Source organism: Crinia signifera, chromosome 2 (genome assembly GCF_055691185.1).
Source record: "Crinia signifera chromosome 2, ASM5569118v1, whole genome shotgun sequence".
Taxonomy (NCBI): domain Eukaryota; kingdom Metazoa; phylum Chordata; class Amphibia; order Anura; family Myobatrachidae; genus Crinia; species Crinia signifera.
The window spans coordinates 21,621,383-21,631,019 of record NC_139218.1 but is presented as its reverse complement, the minus strand read 5'-3'; the positions used below and the strand labels follow the sequence as shown (position 1 = coordinate 21,631,019).

The 9,637-nt window shown below is 48.9% G+C and overlaps 1 pseudogene; it reads right to left on the bottom strand.

The window, feature by feature from the left end:
- Positions 1-7,554: 7,554 nt before the first annotated feature.
- LOC146058378 (N-alpha-acetyltransferase 15, NatA auxiliary subunit pseudogene) lies at positions 7,555-9,316 on the bottom strand (annotated as a pseudogene).
- Positions 9,317-9,637: the final 321 nt, after the last annotated feature.

The following is a 9,637-nucleotide window of genomic DNA, read 5'->3' as shown; positions in this document are numbered from 1 at the left end:
CTGCATCTAACGGCTGTCACCTTATATATCGCCACCACACGCTCTGTATATAGAGGTGGACGGTGGCCATCTGCTGCATCTAACGGCTGTCACCTTATATAACGCCACCACACGCTCTGTATATAGAGGTGGATGGTGGCCATCTGCTGCATCTAACGGCTGTCACCTTATATAACGCCACCACACGCTCTGTATATAGAGGTGGATGGTGGCCATCTGCTGCATCTAACAGCTGTCACCTCATATAACGCCACCACACGCTCTGTATATAGAGGTGGATGGTGGCCATCTGCGGCATCTAACGGCTGCTGTCACCTTATATAACGCCACCACATGCTCTGTATATAGAGGTGGATGGTGGCCATTTGCTGCATCTAACGGCTGTCACCTTATATAACGCCACCACACGCTCTGTATATAGAGGTGGATGGTGGCCGCCTGCTGCATCTAACGGCTGTCACCTTATATAACGCCACCCCACGCTCTGTATATAGAGGTGGATGGTGGCCATCTGCTGCATCTAACGGCTGTCACCTTATATAACACCACCACACGCTCTGTATATAGAGGTGGATGGTGGCCATCTGCTGCATCTAACGGCTGTCACCTTATATAACGCCACCACGCGCTCTGTATATAGAGGTGGATGGTGGCCATCTGCTGCATCTAACGGCTGTCACCTTATATAACACCACCACATGCTCTGTATATAGAGGTGGATGGTGGCCATCTGCTGCATCTAACGGCTGTCACCTTATATAACACCACCACATGCTCTGTATATAGAGGTGGATGGTGGCCATCTGCTGCATCTAACGGCTGTCACCTTATATAACACCACCACACGCTCTGTATATAGAGGTGGATGGTGGCCATCTGCTGCATCTAACGGCTGTCACCTTATATAACACCACCACACGCTCTGTATATAGAGGTGGATGGTGGCCATCTGCTGCATCTAACGGCTGTCACCTTATATAACGCCACCACACGCTCTGTATATAGAGGTGGATGGTGGCCATCTGCTCCATCTAACGGCTGTCACCTTATATAACGCCACCACACGCTCTGTATATAGAGGTGGATGGTGGCCATATGCTGCATCTAACGTCTGTCACCTTATATAACGCCACCACGCGCTCTGTATATAGAGGTGGATGGTGGCCATCTGCTGCATCTAACGGCTGTCACCTCATATAACACCACCACACGCTCTGTATATAGAGGTGGATGGTGGCCATCTGCTGCATCTAACGGCTGTCACCTTATATAACGCCACCACATGCTCTGTATATAGAGGTGGATGGTGGCCATATGCTGCATCTAACGGCTGTCACCTTATATAACGCCACCACGCGCTCTGTATATAGAGGTGGATGGTGGCCATCTGCTGCATCTAACAGTTGTCACCATATATAACACCACCACACGCTCTGTATATAGAGGTGGATGGTGGCCATCTGCTGCATCTAACGGATGTCACCTTATATAACACCACCACATGCTCTGTATATAGAGGTGGATGGTGGCCATCTGCTGCATCTAACGGCTGTCACCTTATATAACACCCCCACACGCTCTGTATATAGAGGTGGATGGTGGCCATCTGCTGCATCAAACAGATGTCACCTTATATAACACCCCCACAAGCTCTGTATATAGAGGTGGATGGTGGCCATCTGCTGCCTCTAACGGCTGTCACCTTAAATAACGCCACCACACGCTCTGTATATAGAGATGGATGGTGGCCATTTGCTGCATCTAACGGCTGTCACCTTATATATCGCCACCACACGCTCTGTATATAGAGGTGGATGGTGGCCATCTGCTGCATCTAACGGCTGTCACCTTATATAACGCCACCACGCGCTCTGTATATAGAGGTGGATGGTGGCCATCTGCTGCATCTAACGGCTGTCACCTTATATATCGCCACCACACGCTCTGTATATAGAGGTGGACGGTGGCCATCTGCTGCATCTAACGGCTGTCACCTTATATAACGCCACCACACGCTCTGTATATAGAGGTGGATGGTGGCCATCTGCTGCATCTAACGGCTGTCACCTTATATAACGCCACCACACGCTCTGTATATAGAGGTGGATGGTGGCCATCTGCTGCATCTAACAGCTGTCACCTCATATAACGCCACCACACGCTCTGTATATAGAGGTGGATGGTGGCCATCTGCGGCATCTAACGGCTGCTGTCACCTTATATAACGCCACCACATGCTCTGTATATAGAGGTGGATGGTGGCCATTTGCTGCATCTAACGGCTGTCACCTTATATAACGCCACCACACGCTCTGTATATAGAGGTGGATGGTGGCCGCCTGCTGCATCTAACGGCTGTCACCTTATATAACGCCACCCCACGCTCTGTATATAGAGGTGGATGGTGGCCATCTGCTGCATCTAACGGCTGTCACCTTATATAACACCACCACATGCTCTGTATATAGAGGTGGATGGTGGCCATCTGCTGCATCTAACGGCTGTCACCTTATATAACGCCACCACACGCTCTGTATATAGAGGTGGATGGTGGCCATCTGCTGCATCTAACGGCTGTCACCTTATATAACGCCACCAAATGCTCTGTATATAGAGGTGGATGGTGGCCATATGCTGCATCTAACGGCTGTCACCTTATATAACGCCACCACATGCTCTGTATATAGAGGTGGATGGTGGCCATCTGCTGCATCTAACGGCTGCTGTCACCTTATATAACGCCACCACATGCTCTGTATATAGAGGTGGATGCTGGCCATCTGCTGCATCTAACGGCTGTCACCTTATATAACGCCACCACACGCTCTGTATATAGAGGTGGATGGTGGCCAACTGCTGCATCTAACAGCTGTCACCTTATATAACACCCCCACACACTCTGTATATAGAGGTGGATGGTGGCCATCTGCTGCCTCTAACGGCTGTCACCTTAAATAACGCCACCACACGCTCTGTATATAGAGGTGGATGGTGGCCATCTGCTGCATCTAACAGTTGTCACCATATATAACACCACCACACGCTCTGTATATAGAGGTGGATGGTGGCCATCTGCTGCATCTAACGGCTGTCACCTTATATAACACCACCACATGCTCTGTATATAGAGGTGGATGGTGGCCATCTGCTGCATCTAACGGCTGTCACCTTATATAACACCCACATACGCTCTGTATATAGAGGTGGATGGTGGCCATCTGCTGCATCTAACGGCTGTCACCTTATATAACACCACCACACGCTCTGTATATAGAGGTGGATGGTGACCATCTGCTGCATCTAACGGCTGTCACCTTATATAACGCCACCACACGCTCTGTATATAGAGGTGGATGGTGGCCATCTGCTGCATCTAACGGCTGTCACCTTATATAACGCCACCACACGCTCTGTATATAGAGATGGACGTGGCCATCTGCTGCATCTAACGGCTGTCACCTTATATAACACCACCACATGCTCTGTATATAGAGGTGGATGGTGGCCATCTGCTGCATCTAACGGCTGTCACCTTATATAACGCCACAACACGCTCTGTATATAGAGGTGGATGGTGGCCATCTGCTGCATCTAACGGCTGTCACCTTATATATCGCCACCACACGCTCTGTATATAGAGGTGGATGGTGGCCATCTGCTGCATCTAACGGCTGTCACCTTATATAACGCCACCACACGCTCTGTATATAGAGATGGACGGTGGCCATCTGCTGCATCTAACGGCTGTCACCTTATATAACACCACCACATGCTCTGTATATAGAGGTGGATGGTGGCCATCTGCTGCATCTAACGGCTGTCACCTTATATAACGCCACCACACGCTCTGTATATAGAGGTGGATGGTGGCCATCTGCTGCATCTAACGGCTGTCACCTTATATAACGCCACCACATGCTCTGTATATAGAGGTGGATGGTGGCCATCTGCTGCATCTAACGGCTGTCACCTTATATAACGCCACCACACGCTCTGTATATAGAGGTGGATGGTGGCCATCTGCTGCATCTAACGGCTGTCACCTTATATAACGCCACCACACGCTCTGTATATAGAGGTGGATGGTGGCCATCTGCTGCATCTAACAGCTGTCACCTCATATAACGCCACCACACGCTCTGTATATAGAGGTGGATGGTGGCCATCTGCGGCATCTAACGGCTGCTGTCACCTTATATAACACCACCACACGCTCTGTATATAGAGGTGGATGGTGGCCATTTGCTGCATCTAACGGCTGTCACCTTATATAACGCCACCACACGCTCTGTATATAGAGGTGGATGGTGGCCATCTGCTGCATCTAAGGGCTGTCACCTTATATAACGCCACCACACGCTCTGTATATAGAGGTGGATGGTGGCCATCTGCTGCATCTAACGGCTGTCACCTTATATAACGCCACCACATGCTCTGTATATAGAGGTGGATGGTGGCCATCTGCGGCATCTTACGGCTGTCACCTTATATAACGCCACCACGCGCTCTGTATATAGAGGTGGATGGTGGCCATCTGCTGCATCTAACGGCTGTCACCTTATATAACGCCACCACGCGCTCTGTATATAGAGGTGGATGGTGGCCATCTGCTGCATCTAACGGCTGTCACCTTATATAACACCACCACACTCTCTGTATATAGAGGTGGATGGTGGCCATCTGCTGCATCTAACGGCTGTCACCTTATATAACACCCCCACACGCTCTGTATATAGAGGTGGATGGTGGCCATCTCCTGCATCTAACGGCTGTCACCTTATATAACGCCACCACACGCTCTGTATATAGAGGTGGATGGTGGCCATCTCCTGCATCTAACGGCTGTCACCTTATATAACACCACCACACGCTCTGTATATCGAGGTGGACGGTGGCCATCTGCTGCATCTAACGGCTGTCACCTTATATAACACCACCACATGCTCTGTATATAGAGGTGGATGGTGGCCATCTGCTGCATCTAACGGCTGTCACCTTATATAACGCCACAACACGCTCTGTATATAGAGGTGGATGGTGGCCATCTGCTGCATCTAACGGCTGTCACCTTATATATCGCCACCACACGCTCTGTATATAGAGGTGGATGGTGGCCATCTGCTGCATCTAACGGCTGTCACCTTATATAACGCCACCACACGCTCTGTATATAGAGATGGACGGTGGCCATCTGCTGCATCTAACGGCTGTCACCTTATATAACACCACCACATGCTCTGTATATAGAGGTGGATGGTGGCCATCTGCTGCATCTAACGGCTGTCACCTTATATCATACTTGCCTACACTCCCGCATTTAGCGGGAGTCTCCCGTTTTTTCAATCCTTCTCCCGCCCCCCCGCAAATCCCTTGGTTCCTCCCGGTTTTTTGTCCCCTTTGCAAGAAAACTTGAGTGCGCATGCGCGAACGCGATGTTGCGGGGGCGGGGCCTGAATGCGCGGCGTGGTGACGTCACTATGACGGCCACCGCGGGGCTGTGTGGGTAGCGCGGCGCTGGCCATGGGAAGGAAGAAGAATGGTGAACCTGCGTTGTGCGGCAGCTGGAGCGTGGGCGGGAGCTTGTCAGCGGCAGAGAGAACTGTGGTGTGGAATGTGAACCGGGCAGCGGGAGCCGGGAGCACGAGTGTCAGGAGCGGCAGCTGCAGTAGGTAAAACTCTGTCATACAGCAGCCTGACTGACCTGGGGAAACCTGTGGTTCTCACACGGTGGGAGAGCGATTAGACCGGTGCCCGCATCTCCTCTCTGGGTCCTGAGCCTAATTGCTGGGCTGTTCTCTCTGTCCCTCATCCTTCTCCTCCCTGCTGTGTCTCACTCTCACACAACGTACACTGAGCTTCCTATTATAACCTTCCTGTTATTGTGCTGATACCCAGCCCACGTGCACCTCACTATAAATAGAGAAAAACACACATATATATATATATATATATATATATATATATATATATATATATATATATGTGTGTGTGTGTGTATGTGCAGCAGGAAGGGTCCCGGCATTTTGCCTGCTTTCTTTAACTCAGCTGCCCCTAACCACCCTTCTCCAAAATCGCTCCTAATGGATTTTGTTGCAGGTTCCCTGCCAATGTTTCAGACTTTTACTTCTGACATTAGTCCATAACTCTGACGCTTGGTTATTGTAAAACTGTAGTTTATTTCCGTCTCTGCCATTATGTGCTCTATATTCACAGACTACCCAGAGGCGTAACTACTTTTTTTGCGCCCCCCCGCCGGACATTTTGCCCCCCCCCCCCCCCCCCCCCGAAATATTAACCCCCTCCTTACCCGTCCCCATTGCCGCCGGCGCTTCTGCCTCTAACCCGACACGCAGATCTGTGTCGGGTGACGGGCGGTCCCCGGCTCCGGCTGCAGTGCTAATATAATAACAGACACTCGGAAGGTGGTGTCTCTTATTATATTAGCACTGCACCCAGAGCCGGGGACCGCCCGTCACCCGACACAGATCTGCGTGTCGGGTTAGAGGCAGCCGCGCCGGCGGCAATGGGATAAGGAGGGGGAGGGCAGGAGTCGGGAGCCGGGACCAGGTGGTAACTATAGTCCCGCAGACCCCCCAGGCGCCCACACCTGCCTAGCGCCTCCCCGCCACCGCCGGGGCTGTGGGACTATAGTTACGCCACTGAGACTACCCCTCTGGAGGCTGTCACACCCCTGGGAGCCACCCCGTGTCTGTTGGTTTCCACTGCTCCCCATTTCCCCCTTTATTCTGATTTTCCCATGGTTTCCTTCCTCACCTTTTCTCGCACCGACACTCCTGATCCTGTCAGATACTGCACCGACCCTCCTTTATTATTCACAACTGCATCACCTCTTCGCTTTATCACTACAGTATCACCTTTTCGCTGTCAAGCACTTCCCCGCCTGTGGGTTGCCTGACACCGGTTGCCATATCCATTACTCACTCCCGCACACACACAGCAGGTCTTGCCATTCAAGACCCATCCTTTCAGCACCTAGGTCAGTGGGTCAGTGTCTCTTTTTCACGCTTCCTCTGGGCTTCACAGCCCTTCCTTCACTGTTCTATCACTTCACATGTTGCGGGTGGTTTTGTATTTATTCCACAGTGTGTGCGCTTCTCCCCTTGTCTGCAATCTTCCACTCTGGCACTTTCACTTGGGCTTTCCGGTCTCCCTCCAGGACATGCCTCCCCCATTGTGTATTGTGCCATACATTGTTTCAACTGCAAGTTGCTCAGTGCTGATACAATGTAATTCAGTGTATCTGCCGCATGTAATGTGTACTTCATATGCTTTTATTTTGTCTCCAACAGCCTGAGCGGCTGGCATCATCAGCGGGACACTCGGCTAACTCCCCCCCCCCCCCCTGGCTCCGTTCCCTCTCACACTGTCCACACTTGACAACGTCGCCAGAGCACTCAGCGCTTTTTTTTTTAAAGGCAACAATTCTTTTACTCCTTTCATTCTCCACATAAGTTACAGAGCAATACAGCAGGTGCGTGACAAAAAAATTCGATTGATGATATGGTCCAATGTCTGTTTGTTGAAATCCACTGTTCACATTTCATTAGCCAGTTCTTCTGGTTCTGCGGAACTATCTCCGTTAATTGTGATACGCATGTCCTCTTCATATCCAGGCGGCATGAAAGCTAAAGCATAAGGGAAGAGCTTGTGGCAGCTGACTCTGTAAGATTCAGCAGCATCTTTGCTGTCCCCTAAACTGCCTTTGTGCAAGGCTTTTAAAACCTCCGTGCAGGGCTGGAGGCTTCGGTTATTCAGGGACTCATCCAAGGCTGTGGCCAGCTCTACTGGTTATTTCTAGAAGGATCCAGATTGTACATCATTTTGGCAGCTGATGATCTGTGTGGTATGGAGTCCATGTTTGCTTTCAGGAAGAGGTTATTAAAATTTGCAGGACTTGTTTCACCAAAAAGCCTGTTCATTTATGCCTTTAACACTGTTCTAATGGATTCATTTAGTTCTTTGCTCTCAGATACTGCACAAAAGAAACGGACCAAACACTGGTGAAGTCAAGGGTGATTAGGATCTATAGTAAACGCCCTCTTCACCGATTGCAACATCAAAAGGAATTTTTCTTTCCTAAAGTAAATTTCAAAGGCATTCAGATGTGTTTCTATTTTGTTCTTAACCAAGTTCTTAAGCGGTGTTAAGAATTTAATTGCTACTTCCAATGGATGGTCAACCTTGGACAGTTTTTCTGGAATAAATTCTTCCTTGGTGTCACCAATTTCCTCGTATTCATCCTCCATTTTCTTCTTCTGGTTCCGCTGCTGCTTCTCCTTCTCTGCATTCTTCTTCTCTCTAGCTGCGCTTTCTTCTGTGCTCTCCTCTGCTTATTACGGAGCTTTTTCAGCTCTTCGTCAGACATATTGGCAGTGTCTGGTTCATGCTCTTTATTCTCGTCCATTAAAGTGTTGTCGTGGAGCTTCAGATACATTTCTATAGCAATCCGTGCAGCTTTGAAGTAAAACAGATGTTGTCTCTGCACATCTTCTAGCTTTAACAAGTCCACATATGACCTGAGTGTAATTTTCCTCATACAATAGGTGTGGAAGTCAAACTGATCATCAGTGATCTCCACAAAATGTCTTTCAATTTCATGGCATTTCTTAAGTGCTTCCCCAAACTTGTTCATGGACCTATATGCCTGGGCACACTCAGTCGGGAACCACATGCACTGCTTTTCATCCAGGTTCTCCACTGCCTTCCCTTGTAAACTTTGAGCACATTTCTACTGCCTTCTTAATCATGTTTGCGTTTAACATGAATTTGCACATTTTGAGTTGATAAATCTATCTGCCATGTCCAGAGCCTGTGCTTCATCCATCCAATGAGCAGCTTATTTGATGTTACCAGCATGCTTGTAAATCTTGGCCTTAACAAGGAAGAGCTCGATCAGAGTTGGTGTGCTGTCAATGGCTGCATTTATATATTCCAGAGCTATAGATGGCTGGCCAATCATGTCATAGTGTAGCGCCAAGTAGTACTGAACCCATAACAAAGTAGTTGGCGGCTCTTTACCATCGTCATTGATGTTAAATAGCCGGCAACTTTTTAAAGATGTATCATAACCTACAACAAGGTCTTCAATAATCTCCACCTTCTCTTTGTCATGGTACAAAGATCATAAAGTGTTGAAAACAGGAGGGCATCCTTTGCTAAAATTCATTCTCAGATATTTATCCAGACACACTCTTAGTTTCTCTCCTGTTAAGAAATTTAAAGGCAGCCTCCTCGGCACTAAGCCCCTAGGATATTTAGTCCAACTGTCCTCATAAATCTTCAATCTCTCTTCCATGTTAGCTGCCCATTGTAATAAGCCAATGGGCCAACCATGTAGTGCATATGCACTGAACTATATCATTGACGAATGTCATCGGCTCTCCGCTATGTCCATGTATTCATTGATGACTTGTCAATTGAGCTGCGTGTACTGATGACAACGGGTGGTCGGTAAAAAACCAGCAGGAGCGTGTATCATTTGTAGTGTACACGCTGGGCGATAGTTTAAACAATGCTACAATACTGGCATTGATATGGTGTTTTGCAACAGAACACTGTGTACATTAATTGCACACTTAAAAAGAAAAATCTGGGGTCTCACTTTCTGCTGATTTGT